Below are 9,600 nucleotides of genomic sequence, written 5' to 3'. Positions count from 1 at the left end.
TACCTTCCTTTGTCAGTGGGAGCAACAAATTATTTTAAGAAAAAAATGTTCAAAGGATTTCAAATGTATCAGAGAACACTTAAAGAAAACAACATTTTGAACTAGTTAGAAATATGTTGATCTGATTTTATTGAAAAATCCCCAAAGTCTTGAGAGTTAAACACAGAGTCCCTGGTGTATGTGAGCTTCCTTTTGCTTTTTTAAAAATTATTTTAATTGAAGTATAGCTGATTTACAATGTTTTGTTAGTTTCAGGTGTACAACAGAGTGATTCAGTTGTGTATATATATATATTCTTTCTAAGATTAATTTCTTTTATAGGCTATTACAAAATATTGATTATAGTTCCCTGTGCTATACAGTAGGTCCTTGTTGGTTGTCTATTTTATGTATCAGTTCAGTTCAGTTGCTCAGTCGTGTCTGCCTCTTTACCACCCCATGAACCACAGCACGCCAGGCCTCCCTGTCCATCACCAACTCCCAGAGTTCACTCAGACTCACGTCCATTGAGTTGGTGATGCGATCCAGCCATCTCATCCTCTGTCGTCCCTTTCTCCTCCTGCTCCCAATCCCTCCCAGCATCAGGGTCTTTTCCAATGAGTCAACTCTTCACATGAGGTGGCCAAAGTTTTGGAGTTTCAGCCTCAGCATCAGTCCTTTCAATGAACACCCAGGACTGGTCTCCTTTAGGTTGGACTGGTTGGATCTCCTTGCAGTCCAGGTGACTCTCAAGAGTCTTCTCCAACACCACAGTTCAAAAGCATCAATTCTTTGGTGCTCAGCTTTCTTCACAGTCCAACTCTCACATCCATACATGACCACTGGAAAAACCATAGCCTTGACTAGATGGACCTTTGTTGGCAAAGTAATGTCTCTGCTTTTCAATATGCTATCTAGGTTGGTCATAACTTTCCTTCCAAGGAATAAGCATCTTTTAATTTCATGGTGGCAATCACCATCTGCAGTGATTTTGGAGCCCCCCAAAATAAAGTCTGATACTGTTTCCACTGTTTCCCCATCTATTTGCCATGAAGTGATGGGACCAGATGCCATAACCTTAGTTTTCTGAATGTTGAGCTTTAAGTCAACTTTTTCAGTCTCCTCTTTCACTTTCATCAAGAGGCTTTTTAGTTCCTCTTCACTTTCTGCCATAAGGGTGGTATCATCTGCATATCTGAGGTTATTGATATTTCTCCCGGCAATAGTAATGTGTTTAATTAATCCCAATCTCCCAGTTTATCCCAAATTTCACTTTTAGAGGTCCAGTTGCTCAGGCAGCCACCACTGGCCTGGGCTTCCTTTCTGGAGAGACAACAAGTCCACGTTTCATAAAGACAATTATGTTTCAAAATTAAAATAAAAGGATTGATTTTTTTCTAATTACCTAAATGATGCATGCTGATTGTAAAATATAAAAAAGGACAGAAAATTTAAGAAGTAAGTAAACATTGCTCAATATCTGTGCCACCCAAGGAGGACCACTGTTAATATGTGAATGACACTTTCCAGACATTGAAAATGCTCACTTCCTTCATCCTCCAAAGAGGAGCATCAGGGCTCCTAATGATACAAGCTTTCCAAGCCACTGCTCTGAGCTCCAGTCTACCTGAAAACCCAGGTGTTTGCTCCTTTCTTCTTTTCCTTGATTGTGTTTCCTTTAGAACCGTGTGGCTAACCTACATATGCATGTATCATACATGCATGAATATATGTAGATGTATGTGTGTGTGCTAAGTAGTTCAGTCATGTCTGACTCTTGTGACCCCATGGACTGCAGCCTGCCAAGCTCTTCTGTCTATGGAATTCTCCAGGCAAGAGTACTAGAGTGTGTTGCCATTTCCTCCTCCAGGGAATATTCCCAAACCAGGGATCAAACCCATGTCTCCTGCATTACCTCTGAGTCACCTGGGAAACTCTATATATGGATGAATACACATGTGCATATACATGTATATGTAGTATGTACATATTTATGTGTATGGCTATATGTGTGTGCATGAATGTATGTTATATATGTATGTTTCTGTATATATATATATAGTACATATATATATGTTCACACACAATTCACATGTACAGATATTCCATTTTCCTTCTGCTTCCCAGCTTTCTGGTGATGGAGAACATTGGAGTACATGCGTTTTTCCCTCTATGCTTATTCACAAAGTCCATGATAACTTTGTGCCTTTCATATTTTTTAATATGGAAATCCTCCTTAAACATCAGAATGTATCTTATTGACCTTAGTACAGTACAAGTGTCCTTTAAGTAAACACTGACTCAGAAAATTCTATGAACCCACCATGTTTTTTTTAATGAATCAAAACTATATGTACATATATTAGAACTGCCAGGGGAGGGTATATGTGGGAAAATATCGTTTATTCAATCTATAAAACTTAAAGCTGGTTACTGATACTAATCTATCTACTGAATAAAATACAAAGTATTGTTTTATGCTCGAATCTCATTCTCCGCATCACATATTTTATTGGATTTAAAGAAAAACCACAATGATGATGCTTGTGTGACACAGATTGGAAGGCTCAATTCGCTAATTCATAGATTCCTCAGTGTTTCAGGACCCTGAGGTTTAGAATCACTATTCTGGAGAATTTTTTGGTCAAAATCTCAACCCTCTCCTACACATACAATAATTAGTTGAGCTCTGGTGTGTGGTAGTGCAGGAGAAAGGCCTATACATGTGATACATGACTCAAGCTTAGAATTTAAAAATTTTTATGAAGTCTTTTGGACACTGCAAATGATTCATCTTGACTGGTCATCACACACAATGGAGGAAATGATCCATATTCCTCTTTTGGTTTATTTTTAAGGCTTTTTTAAAATGTGGACCATTTATAAAGTCTTTACTGAATTTGTTCTATTATTGCTTCTGTTTACGTTTTGTTTATTTGGCCACAAGGCATGTAGGATCTTAGCTCCTCAACCGGGGACTGAACCTGCACACCCTGCACTAGACGTGAAGTCTTAACCACTGGACTGCCAGGAGAGTTGCATCCATATTTATTTTTTGATTTAGCATGTGATACATATTCCATGATGGGATTGCCAGGTGGCTCAGTGGTAAAAGAACCTGTCTGCAGTGCAGGAGACAGAGTAGACATGTGTTCAGTCCTTGGGTTGGGAAGATCCCCTGGCAGATCATCCCAGTATTCTTGCCTGGGAAATCCCATAGACAGTGGAACCTGGTGGGCTACAGTCCATGGGGTCACAAAGAGCTGGACATGACTTAGTGACTGAGCACATGCGTGCACACACACGTACACACACATATACTCCCTAATACAATAGTGCTACTTTGATAAGTCTACATAGAAACTGAATGTCAATTTGGAATCCAAAGTAAGAAGTAGTAGAACCTAAACCAGATTTACTGCTGTCTCCCCACAGCAGGACATGGTCCTCCAACCACCCTCCCTCCACTCCAGCACAGGCATCGCCATCTTGGAGATCAAGGCCATGTAGCCCTAGACCAGGGCCTCAGCTTCTGGCTCCCTGCTCCTGAATCAGCTCATTGTGTGAATCCCATAAAGTCATTCATACTCAACTTGTAATATTTTATTGAACAGCCAAAAACTTAGTGGGTTACAACTATTATTAAATGGTTTTATTATATTCTAGCCATGGCCTTTAGCTGTGGAAATTCCCTTTTCCATTCTCTATGTGTATGCCTCAGGCAGATCCCATGGAGTCCAGACCAATTAAAAGTTGTTAGTCTAGAGTCTCTATCTTTAGAAATAAAGACTAAACTATTTATAGACAAAATAAAATTGTGCCTGGGATTTGGTTCAGCTTAATATTGGAGAGTCATGAAAGCGGAGGAGAATATGAGGCAGGGTGTAAATGAAGGAAGACTAGCTGGAATTGATAGTAACTGAAGCTGGGTAAGTAGTATATGGCAGTAGTTTCATAGTCTTTATTTCATAAGCATTTTTTCTGTGTCTTTTCTCCTTTCCTTTATTTTATTTATTGTATTAAAGTATAGTTGATTTACAGTGTTTCAGGTATACAGCAAGGTGATTCAGTTTTATACATACATGCATATATATATATATATATATATTCTTTCATAGATTCTTTACTGTTTTAGGTTGTTACATGATATTGAATATATTTCCCTGTGCTATACATTGAGTTTATTTTTATTTTATATATAGTAATATGTATCTGTTAATTGCAAATTCCCAATTTATTCTCCATCTTTCCCCCTTGATCACCATAAGTTTGTTTTCTATGTCTGTAGTCTATTTCTGTTTTGAAAATAAGTTCATTTGTATACATCATCTCTGCTTTTGAATGTGTTTGAAATTTTCTTTACAAATTTTTTTAAAAAACTGGTTTATCATCTCAATTATAAATGCATAATATGAGTGTATGTGTGTGTGTGTGTGTGCCCATGCATGTGTGTGTGCAGTCACTCAATCGTATCTTTTTGCTGCCCAGTGGACTGCCAGGCTCCTCTGTCCATGGGATTTTCCTGGCAAGAATACTGTAGTGGTTACCATTTTCTTCTCTAAGTGATCTTCCTGACTCAGGGATCAAATCTGCTTCACCAGAGTCTCCTGCATTGTAGGCAGATTCTTTACCACTGGGCCACTGGGGAAGTCCAAATGCATTATAAATTACAAAAATAAAACATTTATCATGAAAAAAAGCCATTGAGGTGGGAAAACTACTTCAAGATCTTATCCAACCTAACATGTATGACCTGGCCTATGAGCAGGCTTCTGTGACAAGAGTCTTTGGAAGAGAGAGGGCTATGGTCTGCTACCACTTTAGTTTCCTCCTCCTTTCTAGTTCTTTCTGTGTCATTTCTACATCCTCTGGTGTTGGGATATGGAAGAGAGATTAGGGGAAAAGGGTCACATCCTCTCCTGGGAGTTTCTGCTTCTGGGTCCTCACATCTTTGCCTAACTCTGGCAGGCATCCTGTCCGCTGGGTTGTAGGTATTTGACTGCTGGTTCTCATGTTCCTGGAGGTGTTGCTTTGGGAGCATCCTTGCTGCACATTTCCTTTGCACAAGAGGTCCCCTTATGGCTTCATCCCATTGACAACCACCAGTCTATTCTCTGTATCTATGTCTCTTTCTTTCTTTCTTTTTTAATATTCACTAGTTTGCTGTAATTTTTAGATTCCACATATAAGTGAAATCATACAACATTTCTCTTTCTGACTTATTTCACTTAGCATAATGTCCTCCAAGTCCATCAGTGTTGCTGTAAATGGCAAAATTCCATTCTTTTTGTGGCCGAGTAGTGTTCCATTGTATATATGGACCACATTGTTTTTATCCATTCATCTGTTGATGGACACTTAGGTTGTTCCCATATCTCATCTTAGCTTTCCCTGGTGGCTCAGAGGTTAAAGCGTCTGCCTGGAATGCAGGAGACCCAGGTTCGATCCCTGAGTCAGGAAGATCCCCTGGAGAAGGAAATGGCAACCCACTCCAGTACTCTTGCCTGGAGAATTCCATGGAGAGAGGAGCCTGGTAGGCTACAGTCCATGGGGTCGCAAAGAGTTGGACATGACTGAGCGACTTCACTTCATGTCTCATCAACTATAAATAATGCTACTATGAACACAGGGGTGTATGTATCTTTTTGAATTAGTGGTTTTTGTTTTTTTTTTTTTCAGGTATATACCCAGGCATGGAATTGCTTGCTCATATGGTTGACCTGGATTCAATCCCTGGGTTGAGAAGATTCCCTGGAGAAGTGAATGGCAACCCACTCTGGTATTCTTGCCTGGAGAGTTCCATGGACAGAGGAGCCTGGGAAGGCTATAGTCCAGAGGGTCGCAAAAAGTTGGATATGACTAAGTGACTTTCACTCACTTTCACTCACTTTCACAGTTAGTTTCTTACTAACATGGTAGTTTCTTACTAACATAGATAGAAGTACTGTTCTGCCTTGACCCTTGAAATTTCCAGCCCTGTGTGGCCTGTTTGTGTTAGCAGAGCAAGCTTATTCTTTTCATTCAACCATGTCTTGAGCAGGAGATGAGGATCTCTCTCAAAATTCACATTTCCAAACAGGTTGTCCAAATTTCTCACCAAGTTCCTCAGAATGTGGTTCAGAGTTGAAGTGTAGCTGGGCCCTAAGTCCCTTCTCCCTGATTCCTAGGCCTTTTGAGTTAGGACCTGCTTTTTCCCCCACTTCAAGGATTCTTCCCCTTCTCTGTCTTTTGCTCCAACTCTATGGTACCTCCTTCTGACCTCCACCCACAGGATTTTAGCTCATGGAGGTAGGTGTGCATCTGAGAATCTGCAGAAATCACCTTCAGCTGAGCTGTTTCTTCGTGCTGTTTCCCTCTATAGATTGGCAGATGGAAGAGGAGATGGAAGTACACGGAAAACAAACAGGCTATACAGGAAGACGTTTATCCTTCCCCAGTAAAACTATGACCTAACTCATACTCAAATGACAATGGCTGGGATTTAAAAAGCCAATCTACACATCAGTATTCTTCAGATTGGCTTCAGAGAGTTGCCACCTTGGAAAGGAGCCATAGACTTGGGTTGTAACAACTGGGTCCAGCTCCATGGGAGTAAAAGAAGCAGAAAGACCACCAGCTGAGGGGCACTACAGAGTGGCAAGATATTGATTCGGGAGCATGAGTGCTGTTGTTTGAGTTCTGCAGTAATGTTTGTGGTGGTTAGGTCATGCCTGACTCTTTGACCCCATAGACTATAATCACGAGACTCCTCTGTTCATGGGATTCTTCAGGCAAGAATACTAGAGTGGTTTGCCATTTCCTTCTCCAGGGGATCTTCCCAACCCAGGGACTGAACCCAGGTCTCCTGCACTGCAGGCGGATTCTTTACTGGCTGAGCCTCCAGGAAGGCAGCAGTGTTTACTAAGTACCAGATATGACCATGAACTTCAGTGCCCTCATCTGTGAAAGGAACTAGTAGTTTTCTCCCAGGATTGTTGTGAGGATTAATTGAGATGATTAATATATGAAAAAAGAGCTCTGGAAATGGTAATACACATATGCACAAAGCAGATACAAAAACCCCTTGAGGGCCTCTGAGGACATAAGGTATTAGTACTATTACTGACCAGGATTCTTGGCCCCTTTAATCAACAGAAATTGATCAGACTAGACAAGAAATTCAGGCAAGGCTTTACTGGGGCCCCTGCTGCAGCGGGAACAAGGTTGCCTCACTTGCTCACTCCCTGAGGCAGGGGAGGGCGGGACAAGCTTGTTCCTTATATGGAACAAGGGTAGGGGTGTGTTCAGGGGTTGGACCAGAGAGGTGGCTTAAATGATCTGCCCTCCTTTGGTGATGCTGTATGCAGGGGGTCTTGTGCAGTACCCTGCTTTTGCTCCCAGCTCTTCAGAAACAGTGACTGTCTTTATTTTCTTAGGCTCCAAAATCACTGCAGATGGTGACAGCAACCATGAAATTAAAAGATGCTTGCTCCTTGGAAGCTATGACCAACCTAGACAGCATATTAAAAAGGAGAGACATTACTTTGATAGCTCATCTAGTCAAAGCTATGGTTTTTCCCGTAGTCATGAATGGATGTGAGAGTGGACTATAAAGAAAGCTGAGCCTCGAAGAATTGATGCTTTTGAACTGTGGTGTTGGAGAAGACTCTTGAGAGTCCCTTGGACTGCAAGGAGATCCAACCAGTCCATCCTAAAGGAAATCAATCCTGAATATTCACTGGAAGGACTGATGTTGAAGCTGAAACTCCAATACTTTGGCCACCTGATGCGAAGGACTGACTCATTTGAAAAGACCCATCACCTGGGAAAGATTGAAGGCGGGAGGAGAAGTGGACGACAGAGGATGAGATAACCAGGATGGCGTCACCAACTTGATGGACATGAGTTTGAGCAAGCTCTGGGAGTTAGTGATGGACAGGGAAGCCTGGTGTGCTGCAATCCTTGGGGTCGCAAAGAGTCAGTCACGACTGAGCGACTGAACTGAACTGAACTGAACTTCAGGAGTAGCAGTTAGGTTTTCGGTCTCTTTGTATCTTTTTGTCCATAATTTGCTCCAGCTGCCATGCACACAGTTAGATTTAGTCCCACATGATTTCTCTGACATTTGTCCAGGTGCAAACACTGCAGCAGAGGGTCCCAGGACCCAGTCTGTCTAAGTACCATGGAGGTGATTTTGCTTAGCTACACCAAGAGAAACTGAAAGTTAACAAAATATTTAATTTATGGACTGCCTTCCATGGTCTTGATCCAACTATTTTATATTTCTCCTAACTCACGCAACACTTCAAAGAAGCATCTATTCATAAAATGGTGGGTGGATGGGGAAAAAACCCATCACCTTTTGCACTGTTCAGTTCAGTTCAGTTCACTCAGTTGTGTCCAGCTCTTTGCAACCCCATGAACCGCAGCACGCCAGGCCTCCCTGTCCATCACCAACTCCCGGAGTTTACCCAAACTCATGTCCATTGAGTCGGTGATGCCACCCAACCATCTCATCCTCTGTCATCCCCTTCTCCTCCAGCCCTCTATCCCTCCCAGCATCAGAGTCTTTTCAAATGAGTCAGCTCTTCACATGAGGTGGCCAAAGTATTGGAGTTTCAGCTTCAACATCAGTCCTTCCAATGAACACCCAGGACTGATCTCCTTTAGGAGGGACTGGTTGGATTTGCACTGTTATCTCTTCCTTATTAGGCTTCTCCTCCCCACACCAGGATGTGGCAAACTGGTTCCATATGTAACCAACCTGGGGGCAAACCAGGACTCTTCCCTGAGAAATCAGGAAGTTGAACTCCACCTGGTACTTGCTTGTGACAAACCAAAGGTAGATCACTCTCTCGACTGGGTCAGACGCCGAGATCCTTTATCCTACTGTTAGTCCCACCTAGCACCAGGGCTTTAGGTAGTTCCTGCTCCTTCCCTGGACCTGTTTACTGCTGTTCACTATTTGCACTTGTGTGGAAGGACAAACACAGCATCTTTTTCTTTTACATTTTTTATATAGCAATGGGATAACTATTTCAGAGGTAGGTAATAGTGGGCTCTGAACAAATCTACAACCTGGCCTGAATCTTAAAGTAATATCACTCTGGTCACTGGCAGCGCAATTGAGTGGATAGTGTTTTCCCAGGGGTGTGTAATGACCATGCCTTTCAGAATTACCTGCACAAATTCCTTGTGAACTTACAGCCTGTGTCTGCCTTGGGATAAATTCTGGGAATATGACTGTGACTAAGACCAAGAGAGTCTAAGCCACATGACACTTATAGACTTTAAGGAGAAGGCAGACCTTAAGCACATAATTATACAAATAATTCATGACAACTCTAACATGTGCAATGGATAGGGGTGCCAGGACACATCCAAGATTTCCAGTTAAATCTAAATTTCAGAGAAATATTTGCAACTCTTTTATACTAAGAAGTTATTTGTTATTGGTCTGAATATTGAATTTAACTCAGTGTCCCATATATTTAATGGCTAGATCTGGTGACTGCGGCTACAAACAGGTCCAAGATGCTAAGAGCATATTTACAGTTAAGTCCTAACCTCGTCTGACTTGTGGTGGTGATGAAGTGGACAACTCAGAGGTTAGTGTTAAAAGAGCCATTTATCCATTCTTTC

General features: G+C 41.6%; 1 non-coding gene across 1 annotated transcript; it reads left to right on the top strand.

Annotated features, from left to right (window-relative positions):
* The first annotated feature begins 5,367 nt into the window (after positions 1 to 5,367).
* Positions 5,368 to 5,440, top strand: TRNAS-GGA (transfer RNA serine (anticodon GGA)). Its single transcript has one exon. It is a non-coding gene; the product is annotated as a tRNA-Ser (tRNA).
* Positions 5,441 to 9,600: the final 4,160 nt, after the last annotated feature.

The sequence above is a fragment of the Budorcas taxicolor genome, chromosome 4 (assembly GCF_023091745.1).
Source record: "Budorcas taxicolor isolate Tak-1 chromosome 4, Takin1.1, whole genome shotgun sequence".
Taxonomy (NCBI): domain Eukaryota; kingdom Metazoa; phylum Chordata; class Mammalia; order Artiodactyla; family Bovidae; genus Budorcas; species Budorcas taxicolor.
This window is presented reverse-complemented; position numbering and strand designations above follow the sequence as displayed.